The sequence below is a fragment of the Amblyraja radiata genome, chromosome 8 (genome assembly GCF_010909765.2).
Source record: "Amblyraja radiata isolate CabotCenter1 chromosome 8, sAmbRad1.1.pri, whole genome shotgun sequence".
In the NCBI taxonomy this organism is placed as follows: Eukaryota; Metazoa; Chordata; class Chondrichthyes; order Rajiformes; family Rajidae; genus Amblyraja; species Amblyraja radiata.
In genome coordinates, this window is record NC_045963.1 from 9,789,143 (window position 1) to 9,806,170 (window position 17,028).

Here is a 17,028-nt window from a genome sequence, read left to right on the forward strand (position 1 = left end):
GGTAGTCGCCAATGGAATTCACCGGTCAGCACCAGCGACAACCTACGTCATCCTGGTGACAACCTACGACAGCGCCAATGTCAGGAGAAGTCAAGCTACGCTCATTGGCGCCAAGCCAACTGTCGTTGAAAAGTTTTGAACATTTCAAAATCCAGCGGCGACCAGTAAAATGTTGCGATTCTTTGGTCGACTGAGGAGACGACTCACGACCATACAGGCGACAACCTAGTCGCCTGTAGTCGCCTAAAATATTGCCTAAGTGGGACAGGGGAATAAGGGAGAAAGTCTGACGTTAAAAAGGGTTTGTGTTGGAAGGAACTGCAGATGTTGGTTATGCACCAAAGATAGACACAGAATGTTGGAGTAACCCAGCGGGACTGGCAGCATCTCTGGGGAGAAGGAATGGGTGACGTATTCGGGGCGAGACCCTTCTCGTTTTTAGCAAGTTATCAAAAGCACAGGCATGTGAATGTTTCAGGGGCAGTATGTTGCATGGGCAGACTGGAAGGCGGGATGCCTATAAATTAATCAGTCGCATTTAATCATCTGGTTTGTGGGGCAATGGATGTTTTTTCTACGGGACTGCCATTGAGTAATTCAATGCTTTACACCTTCACTCACGCCTGGGTTGTGCTAGAGAGGGACATAGTTGTGTAATAGTTTTTTTGTATATTTGTAAGGATTGTAAAATAATTTAGTGTCTAGCTGATTTGGTGATTTTGTACTATGGTGGTGGGTGTGTTACCATGGTTTTGTTATCTATCGTGATCGTAATAAAATTAATTATTTTTGATAATTTTTTTTTAAATTGAGTAATTCAATCATGTTGTGCCACCAGTCAGACCTTGTAGTTCTCCTATTTGCACTCTACCACTGTTGAGTACATAAAGGCAATCTGGTGAGGCCAGGGTGCGGAGTTTGTGGACAAAGAGAGGATTTGTATTGGTAGGTATTGAGTTTTATCCCTGGTAGTAGGTGTGCAGGCTTGGTGTTTGTGGATGGTGTTGATAGTTCAGAAGATAGACACAAAAAGCTGGAGTAACTCGGCGAGACAAGCATCATCTCTGGAGACATGGAATGGGTGATGTTTCGGGTCGAGACCCTTCTTCGGTCCAGACGTGGGATTGATGTTCGATGTATGGGATTGACCAGTGTTAGGCACTTTCCCCCCTGGTGAATGCTATGTACTTACTTCTCTGTTTCTATCCCAAGTACAGGCCTCGTGGCTGTGAGTCTGGAATCGAGGGGTTAAAGGCTCCTGTACCCGATTGGCCCAGCTGCGTCAGGTGACGGGTGACTCATCTGAAGTATAAAGACCAGAGCTTCCCAGGATTCTCTTCTCTTCGTCGTGGACTCTGACTGATAAGCAGTCTGTTGGTGGGGGCCGAGGCAGCCTGACCACATGGCATAGAACTTTGTGTATTTTCACCATTCCTTGTTATCAGATATTGTATTGGGACGGATAAGGGCTGACCTTAGAGTTTTCGTGTATTTTGGTTTCAGGGTTGTATCTCTTTGGGCAGGTTTTGGAATCTCCGGTTCGACGGCCCATGGTGTGGCTGGCTGGAGCATTGTTAAATTGTTTGTCGGTTTATCCATATCCCTGACTGGGTTGTTTATATCAGGTTTGAGTTTTGTGTTCCAGTGAATAATTAAAACTGTTTTTGAACCTGAACCTGGTTTTTGACTTGTGTTACGCGGCTCTGAAGTACTTGCATTCGGGAGTCGTAACAAAATGGGGGCTCGTCCTAAGTTTTGAGGACCCTAGACGTTTTTAGGGGGTATTTTTGGTAGGCTTCTGGACTGAGGAAGTCTGTGTGTTGAGAGGGAATTTTTTCTTCCCTGTTTGTGGTAGCATTAAGGCCCAAGTTTTAGCTGGTGGTTTGGTGCTACATTAGAAAATGGAATTTAAGGTGAAAGAATTTGTTGAGGCTCCTAGTCGGGAGTTGTTTGATAGATGTACGAAGGAGCATTTGATTTTGCTGGCTGAGAACTATGCCGTGACTATTGACAAACATTCAAAGAAACACTCCATTAAATCGGAGTTGTGGGCTGCGTTGGTGGAGGCTGGGGTTTTGCCTGGTGGTGCAGACAGTCCCCCACCTTCTGTTCAGCCAGTTCAGAACATGGGAGCCATCATTAAACTGAAGGAGATGGAGCTTGAGTCACAGAGAATTGCCTCTTTGTTAAAAGAGAAAGAGCTCATGCATGTTCTTGAAATGAAACGGCTTGAGCTTGAGGAGGAAACCAAAAGGGCTGAATTTCGGCTGCGGGAAAAAGAAATAGATAATTCCCGGGTTTCTTCTAGGGAACGGGAGTTTGATATGAGCAAGAACATCCGCCTGGTTCCCCCATTTCGTGAGGAGGATGTGGACAAGTATTTCACAGTGTTTGAACGGGTGGCTTTGTACTTGAAGTGGCCTAGGGACGTGTGGACCTTGCTATTGCAGTGTGTCTTTGTGGGTAAAGCACGGGAGGTGTACTCGTCTTTATCTGTTGAAAGCAGTCTGGACTATGAGTGTGTGAAGTCTACGGTACTAAGGGCTTATGAATTAGTTCCAGAGGCGTACCGGCAGAAGTTCCGGCGCTTTAGGAAGTTTGATAGTCAGACTTATGTGGAGTTTGCTAGGGAGAAGGAGGCACTTTTTGACAGGTGGTGCGCTTCTCAAGGAGTGAAGGATTTTGAGCTACTGCGGGCCTTGATAATTATGGAAGACTTTAAGAACTGTCTCCCTGAGAGGGTTACTACTTACCTTAATGAGCAGAAGGTGAATGAGGTGTCTAAGGCTGCGGTATTGGCAGATGAGTATGTATTGACTCATAAATCTGATTTTGTTGGGCGATCCAATAGTTTTGGTGCACGGCCGGTTGATCGTGGTGGTGTCGCCGGTGGCAGTGTCAAAGCTGTTTCTGTGCCTGCAAATGGCAGCACGTTGATACAGGGGGATGTCCGAGCTGATAAGGTTGACGGAAATGTAAGGACTGATGAAGGTCCTGTGTGCTACTATTGTAGAAGGAGAGGGCACATGTTAAAGTCGTGTCCCGTTCTGAAGCAGAAAAATGCAAAGCCTGTGGCTTTGGTGGGTGCACAGAAGGCACCTGACGTACCTGAGGTGCCTGAGTCTGATGAGTGTAGGAATTATTCTGCGTTCATCATGAATGGTTTTGTTTCTCTAGAGGATGGGGGTGATAGAGTTCCAGTATCCATCTTGCGTGATACTGGTGCTACTCAGTCCTTTATATTGGATGGTGTACTGCCGTTTTCTGGGGAATCATCGGTTGGGTCAAGTGTCCCAGTGGTAGGATTCGGGATGGATGACATGGTAGTGCCTTTGCATACCGTGCGTCTCGAGTCCGAGTTGGTTTCAGGCCGGGTAACTGTTGGGTTACGGCCGTGTTTTCCCGTTGGGGGAGTTTCTGTGATTTTGGGGAATGACTTGGCAGGAGGTAGAGTTTTAGTCACTCCTGAGGTGACGGCTGTTCCGATGGTGCAGAGTCCTGATAGATTGGCTATGCAGCATCCAAAGGTCTTCACAGCTTGTGCTGTCACGAGGGCTATGGCTAAGAGCCAGGCGAAGTTTGAGGATGTGGTGGACCTGAGTGAGAGCATTTTTGGGGATCAGGATGATAGATCCTGTGTTGTGAAGGGTGTTTCTCCATCTCAAGATGGGATAGTGTCTGGAAATGTGCCGGTGTCACTGTCACGTGACCGGCTGGTTGAGGAGCAAAAGAGTGATCCAGGTTTATCTGATCTGTGCGACTGCGCAGTGCCTGAGGGGGATATGGGTTCCACAGCAAAAGGGTATTTTCTAAGGGATGGCTTACTGATGCGAAAGTGGTCTCCCTTGGATATATCTGGGCATGATGATTGGAGCGTGGTTGATCAGATTGTGATGCCTCGTCGGTATAGGGACGAGATACTCTGTTTGGCTCATGATGGTCCTCTGGGTGGACATTTGGGGGTCAATAAGACGTATGACCGCATCTTACGGAATTTTTTTTGGCCAGGGTTGAAAAAGGACGTGAAACAGCACTGCAGGTGTTGTCACATTTGCCAGGTGGCAGGAAAGCCGAACCAATCGATTGTTCCTGCGCCTTTATATCCAATCCCTGTGGTCGGTGAGCCGTTTGAGCGGATTCTAGTTGATTGTGTGGGCCCTCTACCTCGGACAAGAGTGGGCAACAAGTTAGATATTAAGCATTGTTACTCCAGTGCGTATCATCCTGAGAGCCAGGGAGCTCTCGAGAGGTTTCACCAGACTTTGAAATCTATGTTGAGGACTTACTGCCTGGAGTTTGAAAAAGACTGGGATGAGGGGGTTCATCTAGTTATGTTTGCGGTGCGTGAGGTCGTGCAGGAGTCTTTAGGGTTCAGTCCTGCTGACCTGGTGTTCGCGCATACTGTACGTGGTCCGTTGAGGGTCCTGAAGGAGAAATGGTTGCAGGAGGATACAAAACGTAGTATTTTAGACCACGTCTGTACTTTTCGCTCTAGACTGAGGAGGGCATGCGAACTGGCAATGGGTAATCTTGCCTCTGCTCAGTCTAGGATGAAGGACTGGTTCGACAGGAAGGAGCCTGTGGAGGTTGATGGGTCGGAGCTAAGTCCTTCTAAGCTTGTTTTGGCTGCAGTGGTGCTGCCCCCTGACACGGGTGGTGATGTGGGGGAGGCACGGTTGTCTGTGGCAGTAACGCAGGGAAAGCTGAGTAACTCTGAGGCTTTGGAGACGCTTCCCTTGCGGTTGTCTCATTTGACTGGCATATCCGTGGCAAGGATGATGTATTGGCTTATGCATTGTCGCGCCAGTGATGTCTGTGTTACTGAATAGTTGCTGAAATTTGGTGGTGTTTTTTTTAGTTCATTTTCAGAAACTTATTCAGTATCTTTGGGTGGGGGTGTTAGGCACTTTCCCCCCCCTGGTGAATGCTATGTACTTACTTCTCTGTTTCTATCCCAAGTACAGGCCTCGTGGCTGTGAGTCTGGAATCGAGGGGTTAAAGGCTCCTGTACCCGATTGGCCCAGCTGCGTCAGGTGACGGGTGACTCATCTGAAGTATAAAGACCAGAGCTTCCCAGAATTCTTTCTCTTCGTCGTGGACTCTGACTGATAAGCAGTCTGTTGGTGGGGGCCGAGGCAGCCTGACCACATGGCATAGAACTTTGTGTATTTTCACCATTCCTTGTTATCAGATATTGTATTGGGACGGATAAGGGCTGACCTTAGAGTTTTCGTGTATTTTGGTTTCAGGGTTGTATCTCTTTGGGCAGGTTTTGGAATCTCCGGTTCGACGGCCCATGGTGTGGCTGGCTGGAGCATTGTTAAATTGTTTGTCGGTTTATCCATATCCCTGACTGGGTTGTTTATATCAGGTTTGAGTTTTGTGTTCCAGTGAATAATTAAAACTGTTTTTGAACCTGAACCTGGTTTTTGACTTGTGTTACGCGGCTCTGAAGTACTTGCATTCGGGAGTCGTAACAACCAGGATAACCAACAGCGCTAAAGTAGAAATAGAAAATGCTGAAAATATACTGAAGGGTCAGGCCACACTTGTGGGAAGAGAAGCAGAGTTGATGTTTCATTGTCATAGCATGAATATGATAAGTTGCAATAACAATGTCCATAATTGACATGGGGTGTAATTTGGCATCCGGAAATGTTGTCATATACTGGGATTATATTCACTGGAATTCAGAAGGATGAGAGGGATTCATACAAACATATAAAAATCTTAAAGGATTGGACAGGCTAGATGCAGGCAAAAACATTCCGTTGTTGGGGGAGTCCAGAACCAGGGATCACAGTTTAAGAATAAGGGGTAGGCAGGCCATTTAGGACTGAGATGAGGAAAAACTTTTTCATCCAGAGAGTTGTGAATCTGTGGAATTCTCTGCCACAGAAGGACATGGAGGCCAATTCTCTGGATGTATTCAAGAGAGAGTTAGATATAGCGCTTATGGCTAACGGAATCAAGGGATATGGGGAGAATCAGGAAGGGGGTTCTGATTTTGGATGATCAGCCATGATCATCTTGAACCTTCTGAACCTTCGGAATTCTGTAGTCGGCAGGGCAGTTCTGTGGATATCGCCAACGTGGACAATTTTACATTTTTATCAAGCCAATTAACCTTCAAACCTGTACGTCTTTGGAGCGTGGGAGGAAACCGAAGATCTCGGAGAAAACCCACGCATATCACGGGGAGAACGTACAAACTCCATACAGACAGCTCCCGTAGTCGGGATCGAACCCGGGTCTCTGGCGCTGCATTTTGCTGTAAGGCAACTCTACCGCTGCGCCACCATGACCGCCCTATCGAATGGCGGTGCTGGCTCAAAGAGCCGAATGGCTATTTTCTGTGTTTCTATGTGTTTTTATGTTTCAGGTCAGTATCCTTCTTCAGACTGATTGTGATGGGTGAGCTGGAAAGCTGGAAGAGAGGAATGGCAGGATGAAGCCTGGTGAGTGATAGGTGAGGAAGGGGTAGACACAAAATGCTGGAGTAACACAGCGGGACAGGCAGCATCTCAGGAGAGAAGGAATGGGCGACGTTTCGGGTCCAGACCCTTCTTCAGACAGGTGAGAAGGGGGTTTTCATAGACAGATGGTTGCACAAAGTCCAGGGATGAAAGGGTAAAATGTGTGACATAAGGATAGAAGAGGTGCGATTTGTGAAGCCAGAGGAAGGAATATAGATGGAAGGGGGGGGGGGGGAGAAATGACGCCCATTTCCAGGTAGGGCAAAGCGAAGGGATGGGGGGGGGGGGGGGGGGGGAGGGGATGGGAGAGGGGGTGTGGTTAGTAGGTTAATTATGTAAATTTGGAGAATCCAATGTTCATACCATTGGGTTGTAAGCTACCCAACTGGGATTTGAGATGCTGTTACTCCAATTTGTCTGTGGCCTCACTCTGGTAGAGGGAGGCAGTTCAGGACAGAAAGTTTAGTCTGGGAATAGGAATGGGAGTTAAAATGTTTAATACAAGGAGATTGCCCCTGGCGGACCGAGCACAGGTGTTTGGCAAAATGGTCACCGAGCCTATGTTTTGTCTCGCTGATGTAAAGGAGGCCACAGTGGGAGCAATAGAAGAGGTAGTCCAGGCTCTCTCCTTTCTTGACCTCTCTGTCTCTAATGCAGGGGACAAGCTATCGGCTGACGTCTGCTACAAACCCAGCGACTTCCACAGTCAACCTCACTACACCTCCTCCCGTATGCCTCTTCCAAAGACACTATCCCCTACTCTCAACTTCTCACTCTCCACCACATCTGCTCCCAAGATGACGTTTTCCATTCTAGGATGTCCAAGATGTCCTCCATCTTTAGTAAACGTGGATTCCTCCCCACCTTCAACGTGTTCCCACCACCAGTCACATCTTCACATCTCCAGCCCTTTCCGCCATCAACAACTCTGTGGTTCATTCATCCCTTCCCACCCAAAACACCCCCCTCCCCAGGCAACTGCAGGAGTTTTAACACCTGTCCCTATAACTCCTCACTCACATCCATCCAGCGACACCAGCACTCTTTCTAGAAGAGACAGAGGTTCACGTGCACCTCCTCTAACCACAACTGCTGCTTCTGGTGTTTCCGATGTAGCCTCCTTTTCGTCAGCGACACCAAGCGTAGACTTGGCGCTCATTTTGCCGAACACGTGCACCACCTCTTCTCTGGAGAAAAAGGACAACTTGGGTCAAACTTCTGTCGGAACGGCAGACTGAAGAAGGGTTCTGACCCGAAACATCACCCATCATTTTTCTCCAGGGATGCTGTCTGACACGTTGAGTTACTCCAGAACTTTGTGTTTATGGGGTCAATTGTACTGGATTCAGGTCTGTCAATGTTAACTCCACAGAGATAATCAAACCATGTAAAAGTTTCAGATAATTACTCAAGGACAGATGATTACAACTATGAACAAAAGATCAAAAAGCTTACATTTTTTTTGTGGACTGGACAAGATTAAGTGAGAGCAATTTGATGGAGGTTTCCAACATTATTTAAGGTTTTGAAAGACAAACAGTGAAAGATTATTTCCCACAATTGGCATAAAAGGCGTGGGAAGGAACTGCCGATGCTGGGTCTGTACTGTCGATAGAGTAACTCGCTTGAGTAACTCAGCCAGTCAGGCAGCATCTCTGGCGAAAAAGGATGGGTGGCGTTTTGTGTTGGAACACTTCGTCAGACTGAAAGTAGAGGGGAACATGTGGGGGGGGGGGGGGGGCGGGGGTAGGCAAAAGGCAGAACAAATCAAAGGTGGGAACAGAAGTCTGTCTTTCCCACCGAGAAGGTTAGTAGAATATACAATGCTTGACTACAAATGTTGGTGTGGTGATCGTGAGGGAGACTATTTGGAAAGGGATTGGATACTTTTTGCAAAGAAAAAAAATACAAGGATATGTGGGAGAAAAGAAGGAAATGGAATAAGATCACGAAAGTCTGCGTAATCTAAATAAACCAAGCAAACACCCTCTGCTATAATTTCCATGATTTATATAAAAGCAAAAAAGTGCAATCGACCATTTCTAGGCTAAGGAACAGCAAGGCAATTACTAATCATGGTGTGATTGAAACTATTTCTTGGAAAGCCTGTTCTGCCAAATATTTATTCACTCTTATCTGTACCAATTTAAACCACACATAGTTTCTGGATGTAGATATTTGTAAAGGTATACAATATTTTAAAAGGCAGTAGTCCTGTTGCAATGATAGGTATGGGCAGCAGCAGGCTAGGCAAGGCTAATGCACATATTTCCTTCCTTCCGCTCCACCAACACAGCAGGACATTCTGTCCCAATGACCAGTAAAGAATATCCATTGATGTGTGCTACTGACAGACTGCAGAAATGTGTAGAACTATAACTCAACCAGCATTGATGCTGCACTGGTGGAATCTCTAGAACAATACCCTGGCTGGAATCAATTCTTACACAGGGGAAGAAGGGGATGGCAAAAGTCATATTAAGGAAAATAAAAGGCGCAGAGTGCTGGCGTATCTCAGCAGGTCAGGCAGCATCTCTTGAGAACATGGATAGGTGACGTAGGGACCCATGACCAGACTGAAGAAGGGTCCTGATATGAAACAGTCCAGGTTCTTCAGAGATGTTGCAAGACCTTTGTTCCAGCACTTTGTGACTTTTTCTGTACACCAGCAACTGCAGTTCCTTCTTTCTGAGTCATATCAAGGGGTTGATTTTCCATTGCATTCTCTCCAGAGTCTAGCAGGAAATTTCTTCATGGGAGCCAGTTTCCAAACTCTGTAGCTGTCTACGTCCTTTCCAAGGTTTTCTGGCAAGATGAAGAACAACTGTACTCTGAATGGTGGTAAGGGTATTTAAAGCCTACAGGGCTGGAATCATACACAAGGCCATCCATTTCATGAGCAAGATCCTTCTAATGGGCCTGTCCCACTTAGGTGATTTTTTAGGCGACCTGTCAAGTCGCAGCAGGTCGCTGAAAAATCGGCAACTGGAACGGCGACTGTCAGAGTGGGATACATACACACCTACACACATCGCTTCCTTCACCAGCTAGTTATGCAGGCGGACAGGGCAAGTGGGGGGGGGGGGGGGGACTGGCCCATTAGAACAACCAGAAATAAGTATTGAATCCTCAGCCTCAAAGTATGCTGCAGCCCTCAGATAGACCACATGCAGTGCCTGTCTGGGATGCTAGTTAAAGAGACATATCATCTGGAACATTAGGCAGTGTACTGCCATATTGTATGTCTGGACTGAATCCTATTCCAGCTTGTAGATTCTATGAGTTACCACATTGCATCCCATGGGATGAGGTTTTAGCCGAACATTCAGTGTTAACATTTAAGTTAGCGATTGTATTTTTCCAATTTTTTTAAATAGAAATTGTGATTAGACAACAAACTAAACTGATAACTTGAAGAACAAACCATAGACTATTTAGACCAGTCTGAAGAAGAGTCTCAACCTGAAACGTCACCCATTCCTTCTCTCCAGAGATGCTGCCTGTCCCGCTGAGTTACTCCAGCTTTTTGTGTCTATCTTCGGTTTAAACCAGCATCTGCAGTTCCTTCTTACACATTTACAAAGGGGAATACTAAAGGAACTTCACTTAAGCATGAGAGTAATGTTAACATGAAAGCATTAGCCGTAGCTTTGTTTATAATCTTTCCCTTGGTAAATGCTTGGACGCAACTGCTCTGTGACTGGTTTTGAAGGCACTTCAATCTGTACTCATAATGTTTAGGATGGACATGCTTTATATTCTCATTTACACCTGTGCCCAAGTCAGAACAACAACTAATAGTTTAGTTTAGTTTACTTTAGAGATATAGCGCGGAAACAGACCATTCGGCCCACCGAGTCTGCGCCAACCAACGTTCCCCGCACATGATCACTATCCTACACATACCAGGAACTATTTATGATTATACCAAGCCAATTAACGTACAAACCTATATGTCTTTGGAATGTGGGAGGGAACCAGAGGTCCCGGAGCAAACCTACAAAGGTCATGGGGAGAACGTACAAACTCCATACAGACAGCACCCGTAGTTAGGATCGAACCCAGGTCTCTAGTGCTGTGAGAAAGCAACTCTACCGCTGCGCCACCGTGCCGCCCTTTATGCAGGAAGGAACTGCAGATTACACTGATGATAGACAGAAAGCTGGAGTAACTCCGTGGTTCAGGCAGCATCTCTCCCAAGTTAACATTATTTTCAATAAATTGAGCTGATTTTCACTTAATTCATCAACATCCACTTGGTGGCAGCTAGAAGCATGACATCACTGCTTTGGATGGCAGCATGCACAATATCAGCACCTCTAAAATATTGCTTGTCCACATCAACAGAGGACATTTGCTCTTTGTCCCAATTATATCTTGGTGCAATTGTGGAGGAAAAACATGGCTCCCTATGATAAGAACCTACGATAAGGTGTTGTACAAAGTGGTACAAATGTGATTTTTTTTCTCTCCATTGAACCGTTGCATTGTTTTACCATTTCTGTTTATTTGGCCAAGGTTTCCCAAACCATATGATGTCATGTTTTTGCAACATTTCTCTTGCTCTGAATTAAAAGAATGCTCTGGGGAAACTGAGCTTTCCAAGTATCCATGGAAAAAATAATGTCTTCCTAGAGCTATGGAGCTGTCTATGGAGCTATGGAGCAGCCCAATGAGCTATGGAGCAGTCCAAGGAGCTATGGAGCTCCAAGAAGCTATCAAACAGTCTATGGAGCTATGGAGTTCCAAGGAGCTATGGAGCAGTCTAATGAGCTATGGAGCTCCAATGAGCTATCAAGCAGTCTATGGAGCTATGGAGTTCCAAGGAGCGATGGAGCAGTCCAAGGAGCTGTGGAACAGTCTATGGAGCTATGGAGCAGTCTATGGAGTTATGGAGCTCCAAGGAGCTATGCAGAAGTCTATGGAGCTATGGAGCTCTAAGGAACTATGGAGCAGTCTATGGAGTTATGGAGCTCCAAGGAGCTATGGAGAAGTCTATGGAGCTATGGAGCTCTAAGGAACTATGGAGCAGTCTATGGAGCTATGGAGCTCCAAGGAGCTATGGAGCAGTCTATGGAGCTATGGAGCTCCAAGGAGCTATGGAGCAGTCTATGGAGCTATGGAGCTCCAGGGAGCTATGGAGCAGTCTGTGTCTGCTTAGGAATAGAATTCAACTTCTGTTACTGTTGAATGATAGGGAAAGTTGGGAGGTGTAATGCAACATAACTCCTCAAAGTTATTGGAGTTGTTCCTGCAAGTACATAAAGTATTTGCTAAAGTCCCCTTTGAATTGCACTGTCCTGTAATTCAGGGGCAGTTGGAGGCAGCAGCCGAGATGTGCTTCATGTGCACAAACATAAAGAGTTTCACAAAGTATTTTATCGACTTTTAAAGGGCCCATTAAAGCGCATCATGGATTCAAATGCATTTTTTATGGATCAGGTGCTGTATTTATATTAGCAGTTGATATATAAGCACTATTTACATTTCTGAGCACATTTAAGTTAACCAGCCATGAAAAACTTTATTACTGTAACTGGCATTATAGCGCTCTTTGACATGATAGTCCTTCTTATTTAACACATTGTTTATGACTCACTCATTAAAAGAAAACTACTGTATATAAAAGCCATTCTCTGTGAACCACTCACTATCTTATTTTGCCTCATATTAAGCTCTCAAAGATCATACAATGATGTGGAAATATTCTGAAGAATGGGAAGAACTGATTACACTATAATATAAACTATAAATAGGTTAGTGACTAAACACTCTGACAGCAGTTAAGGAATGTACATCTAGGGGGAAGTGTTTATTTAATGAAATGTTGGTCAGGTGATTACTCAGAACTATTCCCTCTCCAGTGGAAAGGTGGTGTGATTAGAGCTTTCCTGCACATTCAGTGAAGCAGTCTCCTTGGAAGTAGAGAAGTTACAAGGAATTTTCCTCCCATTCTGCCTTGATCCGCTGAAGCTCACATCCCTCCCATTCTGCCTTGATCTGCTGAAGATCAACAAAATGTCAACAGTTTCATCCCGGTTCATGATGAATTTTGGAACGAACTGCAGATGCTGGTTTAAACCGAAGGTAGACACAAAAACCTGGAGTACCTCAGCGGGGCAAGCAGCATCTCTGGGGAGAAGGAATGGGTGACCTTTCGGGTCAGGTCTGAAGAAGGGTCTCGTCCCGAAACGTCACGATGAATTTTGTTGCCTCCCCATCCCAAACATTTTGTTTTAACTGTTATTGCCAACATTGTGCTTGGAGGTAACTTAAAAGAAAAGAAACACAAATAGTATCCATTTAAAATTGTTAGCAAATTAAATATTATATTTGTTTGGCTATTAGTGGAGCATGTTCCATATTGCAGTTTATTAACAAAAGGGTTAGGAAACCTATCCAACATTATTACTCTGGACATATGGAGAGTAATTTATTTAAACTGTTGCCACGGACATCAAATGACCTCAAAACACAAGGCGGTTTTATTAATTGACTGGTCCATCAGTAGACATTAGATTCCTATTATGCTAAAACATGTTTTAATTTAGAACACAGATTTACTGTTGCTCTTTTAGCCCCTATCGTAACCTATGTCCTTCTGTTCCAGATGGATCAATCTCAGCTTTAGAGTATGTACGATATTGTGTCCTTGAACTCAATGTCAGTAGAAGCACACTCTTTGCATGCCCACTCAGCCATATGGGCCATGTCTGTAATCAGTGCATCTATGACAGATCCAGCTGATGGTCTATCTGCAGAAGGGCAATTAACACAGCACTGGAGAATCATGCATAAAGGGACCCGGAATTTCATGGGCCACAGATGATGTAGCTTTTCCATATCAGATGGCATGTTAAATGCTGGAATATTACAGAATAAGAGAAGCATGCTTTAAATTAACAATTGCAACAATATTCTGTTCAGGGCCTCCAATGTGTCAATACTCTGCAGAACTGCCTGCTGGGGGTAAAGCTTACCAATTTAACAAGATAATTGCATTGACTGGGCTTATATTCACTAGTATTTAGAAAGGTGATAGGGGATCATATAGAAACATATAAAATTATTAAGGGATTGGACAGGCTGGATGCAGGAAAAATGTTCCCGATGTTAGGAGAGTCCAGAACCAGGAGTCACAATTTAAGAATAAGGGGTAGGCCATTTAGGACTGAGATGAGCAGCTGGGCTTGTACACTCTGGAGTTTAGAAGGATGAGAGGATTCTCATTGAAACATATAAGATTGTTAAGGGCTTGGACACGCTAGAGGCAGGAAACATGTTCCCAATGTTGGGGGAGTCCAGAACCAGGGGCCACAGTTTAAGAATAAGGAGTAAGCCATTTAGAACGGAGACGAGGAAACACTTTTTCTCACAGAGAGTGGTGAGTCTGTGGAATTCGCTGGAGGCAGGTTCTCTGGATGCTTTCAAGAGAGAGTTAGATAGGGCTCTTAAAAATAGCAGAGTCAGGGGATATGGGGAGAAGGCAGGAACGGGGTACTGATTGGGGATGATCAACTCTGATCACATTGAATGGCGGTGCTGGCTCGAAGGGCCAAATGGCCTACTCCTGCACCTATTGTCTATTGTCTATGAGGAAAGACTTTGTAACCCAGAGAGTTGTGAATCTGTGGAATTCTCTGCCACAGAAGGCAGTGGAGGCCAATTCACTGGATGTTTTCAAGAGATAGTTAGATTTTGCTTTTAGGGCTAACGGAATCAAGGGATTATGGGGAGAAAGCAGGAACAGGGTACTGATTTTGGATGATCACCCATGATCATATTGAATGGTGGTGCTGGCTCAAAGGCCCGAATGGCCTACTCCAGCACCTATTGTCTATGTTTCAATGTTTCTATGATCCAGTCTGTGCCGGCTTGATTCCACTGGGTCTATGGGGCATAGGTTAGCAGTCTTGACTCTGAAAATTAGTGGTTGGTTAAAGATTACTACCTTTCTCTGAGTAATTCATCCAGATATTATGTATTTGATTTAAAATTCTGGTCCTTCGCCTAGTTTGAATTTTGATTTACATCTTGCAGTTGCAGCCTGGCGGTGAATGGTCACACCTGGAAAATCCAGTAACACGGTTAAAGGGGAGGGGTGGCAGTGAACAGCTCAGTTCCTTCTTGTCCACTAGCAGGATCCCAACAGCCCATTCAGGTGAGGCAGAGGTCCCCTTGCACCTCCTCCAACCTCATCTACAGTGTATCCCTTGTTATCAATGTCGGCTCTTACATATCGGCGAGATCAAACGCAGACTGGTTGATCATTGTGGAACACCTCCACTCAGTCCGCCTAGGCCTGTGTGATCTCCCAGTTGCTAAACACTTTAACTCCCCCTCTCATTCCCATCCTGTCCTTTCTGCCTAGGGCCTCCCCCACTGTTTGAATGAGGCCACAGGCCACAGCACCTCATACTTCGCTTGGGCAGCTTACACCCCAGCGGTATGTTTAATGTTTAATGTTTTATGTATCATTCTTAACTGTCACTGTATGTCATGTTGTCACTTGTGGGCGGAGCACCAAGGCAAATTCCTTGTATGTGAATAGTTGGCCAATAAACTTATTCATTCATTCATTCATGATTATTGATTTCTCTCATTTCAAGTAACCCTTATATTCCCTCTCTCTCCATCCCTCCCCCACTCAAGTCACCCTGCTAGTTTCACTGTTTGTATCCCTTCATTAACACCTTCTCCACAGCTGACAATGGACCAGTGTGGGCTCCTTGGCCATTGGTGTCAGCTCTGATTTGTTCAGTACCTTTTCAAACTTCTAGCTTCCCCTCTCCACTGACTCTCAGTCTGAAGAAGGGTATCGACCCAAAACGTCTCCACTTCCTTCTATCCAGAGATGCTGCCTGACCCGCTGAGTTACTCCAGCATTTTGTGCTCTCTTTGTTGTATATCACATGGTGCCTCTTGCCTGTCTTTCGTTGCCTGGTTTCCTGATGCTTGCTTGCACATGGTTAAACCGGGAAAATTTATTAATTCAGTGGAAATCGCCATAATATTGAAAGCATGACCACAGGAGCAATTTGGTTATCTGGCTATAACCTGCGGTCATTTAATAGTACGGGAGAGGAGGTGATCTGGTGGGGAGAAGGAGAAGGAGCAAATTGAGGTGGATTGAAACTTTTTCAATTTTACCATCTCACCTAACATTTTCCCTTGAGAGTCACAATTTCCCCATACTATATGTCCAACTGAGGTATTTTTTCTTTACCGCCATGCACTCAACTTTATTTTGAATAACAATACCATTTCACGGTACGATACGATATAACTTTATTTATCCCAGCAGGGAAATTGATCAGCCACCAGTCATAGAAAACACAAGAACACAAAATACATGAAACATGAAATTACAGGGGATGGGTGGAAAGGATTTGGGGATGTGCAAAGATTGGGGAGGGGAGGGGGGGAGTCAGTCTCAGTCTACCCCACGACAGAAGGGGGAGGAGTTGTACAGTTTGATAGCCACAGGGAAGAAGGATCTCCTGTGGTTTTCTGTACTGCATCTTGGTGGAACCAGTCTGTTGCTGAACGTTCTCTTCGACCAGATTATCAAAGGAGATAGATGCTGCAGAGTGTTCATAGTTTATCCTTTCAAGTTCAAGTTCACATTTATTGTCACATGCACCAATTGGTACAGTTATATTCGAGTTGCCATACAGCCATACGAATAAAAATAACACAATACACATTAGAGTTTAACATGAACATCCACCACAGTGGAATCAACGTTCCTCACTGTGATGGAAGGCAATAACTCCTTTGTTCACCCATGGTCGGGGCCTTGAACCCTCCACAGTCACCACTACGGATGGCCCGATGTACAGGCCCTCTCGCCGGGATGATCAGAACTCCGACGTCAGGATGGATCGGAACACACACTCCGCCACTTGGAGTTCCCGAATCGGTCACTTTTACCTGAAATTTTGCAAATCCCAAATGAATGTGTTCAATGTATCGAATTTTGAAGGACACAATTAATCCCCGGGATGGCGGGACTGTTATATGAGGAAAGATTGGAAAGAGTGGGCTTGTATTCACTTGAATTTACAAGGATGAGAGGGTATCTTATAGAAATGTATAAAATTATAAAAGGACTGGACAAGCTAGATGCAGGAAAAATGTTCCCAATGTTGGGCGAGTCCAGAACCAGGTGCCACTGTCTAAGAATAAAGGGAAGGCCATTTAAAACTGAGATGAGAAAAAATAATTTCACCCAGAGTTGTGAATTTGTGGAATTCTCTGCCACAGAAGGCAGTGGAGGCCAAATCCACTGGATGAATTTAAAAGAGAGTTAGATAGAGCTCCAGGGGCTAGTGGAATCAAGGGATATGGGGAGAAGGCAGGCACGGGTTACTGATTGTGGATGATCATCCATGATCACAATGAATGGCGGTGCTGGCTCAAAGAGCAAAATGGCCTCCTCCTGCACCTATTTCTATGTTTCTATGTTTCTATAGCTTAGCCATTGCGTTTATCTAAGCATTTGTGTAATGCGATAGGCTGTAAAGAAACGCATGTGTAGCAAGGAACTGCA

The 17,028-nt window shown here is 45.1% G+C and overlaps 1 long non-coding RNA gene across 1 annotated transcript; it reads right to left on the reverse strand.

The window, feature by feature from the left end:
* Positions 1 to 232: 232 nt before the first annotated feature.
* On the reverse strand, positions 233 to 16,393 carry LOC116975733. The gene is made up of 3 exons (XR_004412729.1): positions 16,301 to 16,393; positions 10,167 to 10,170; positions 233 to 243 (listed from the first exon to the last, which is right to left on the reverse strand). It is a non-coding gene; the product is annotated as an uncharacterized LOC116975733 (long non-coding RNA).
* Positions 16,394 to 17,028: the final 635 nt, after the last annotated feature.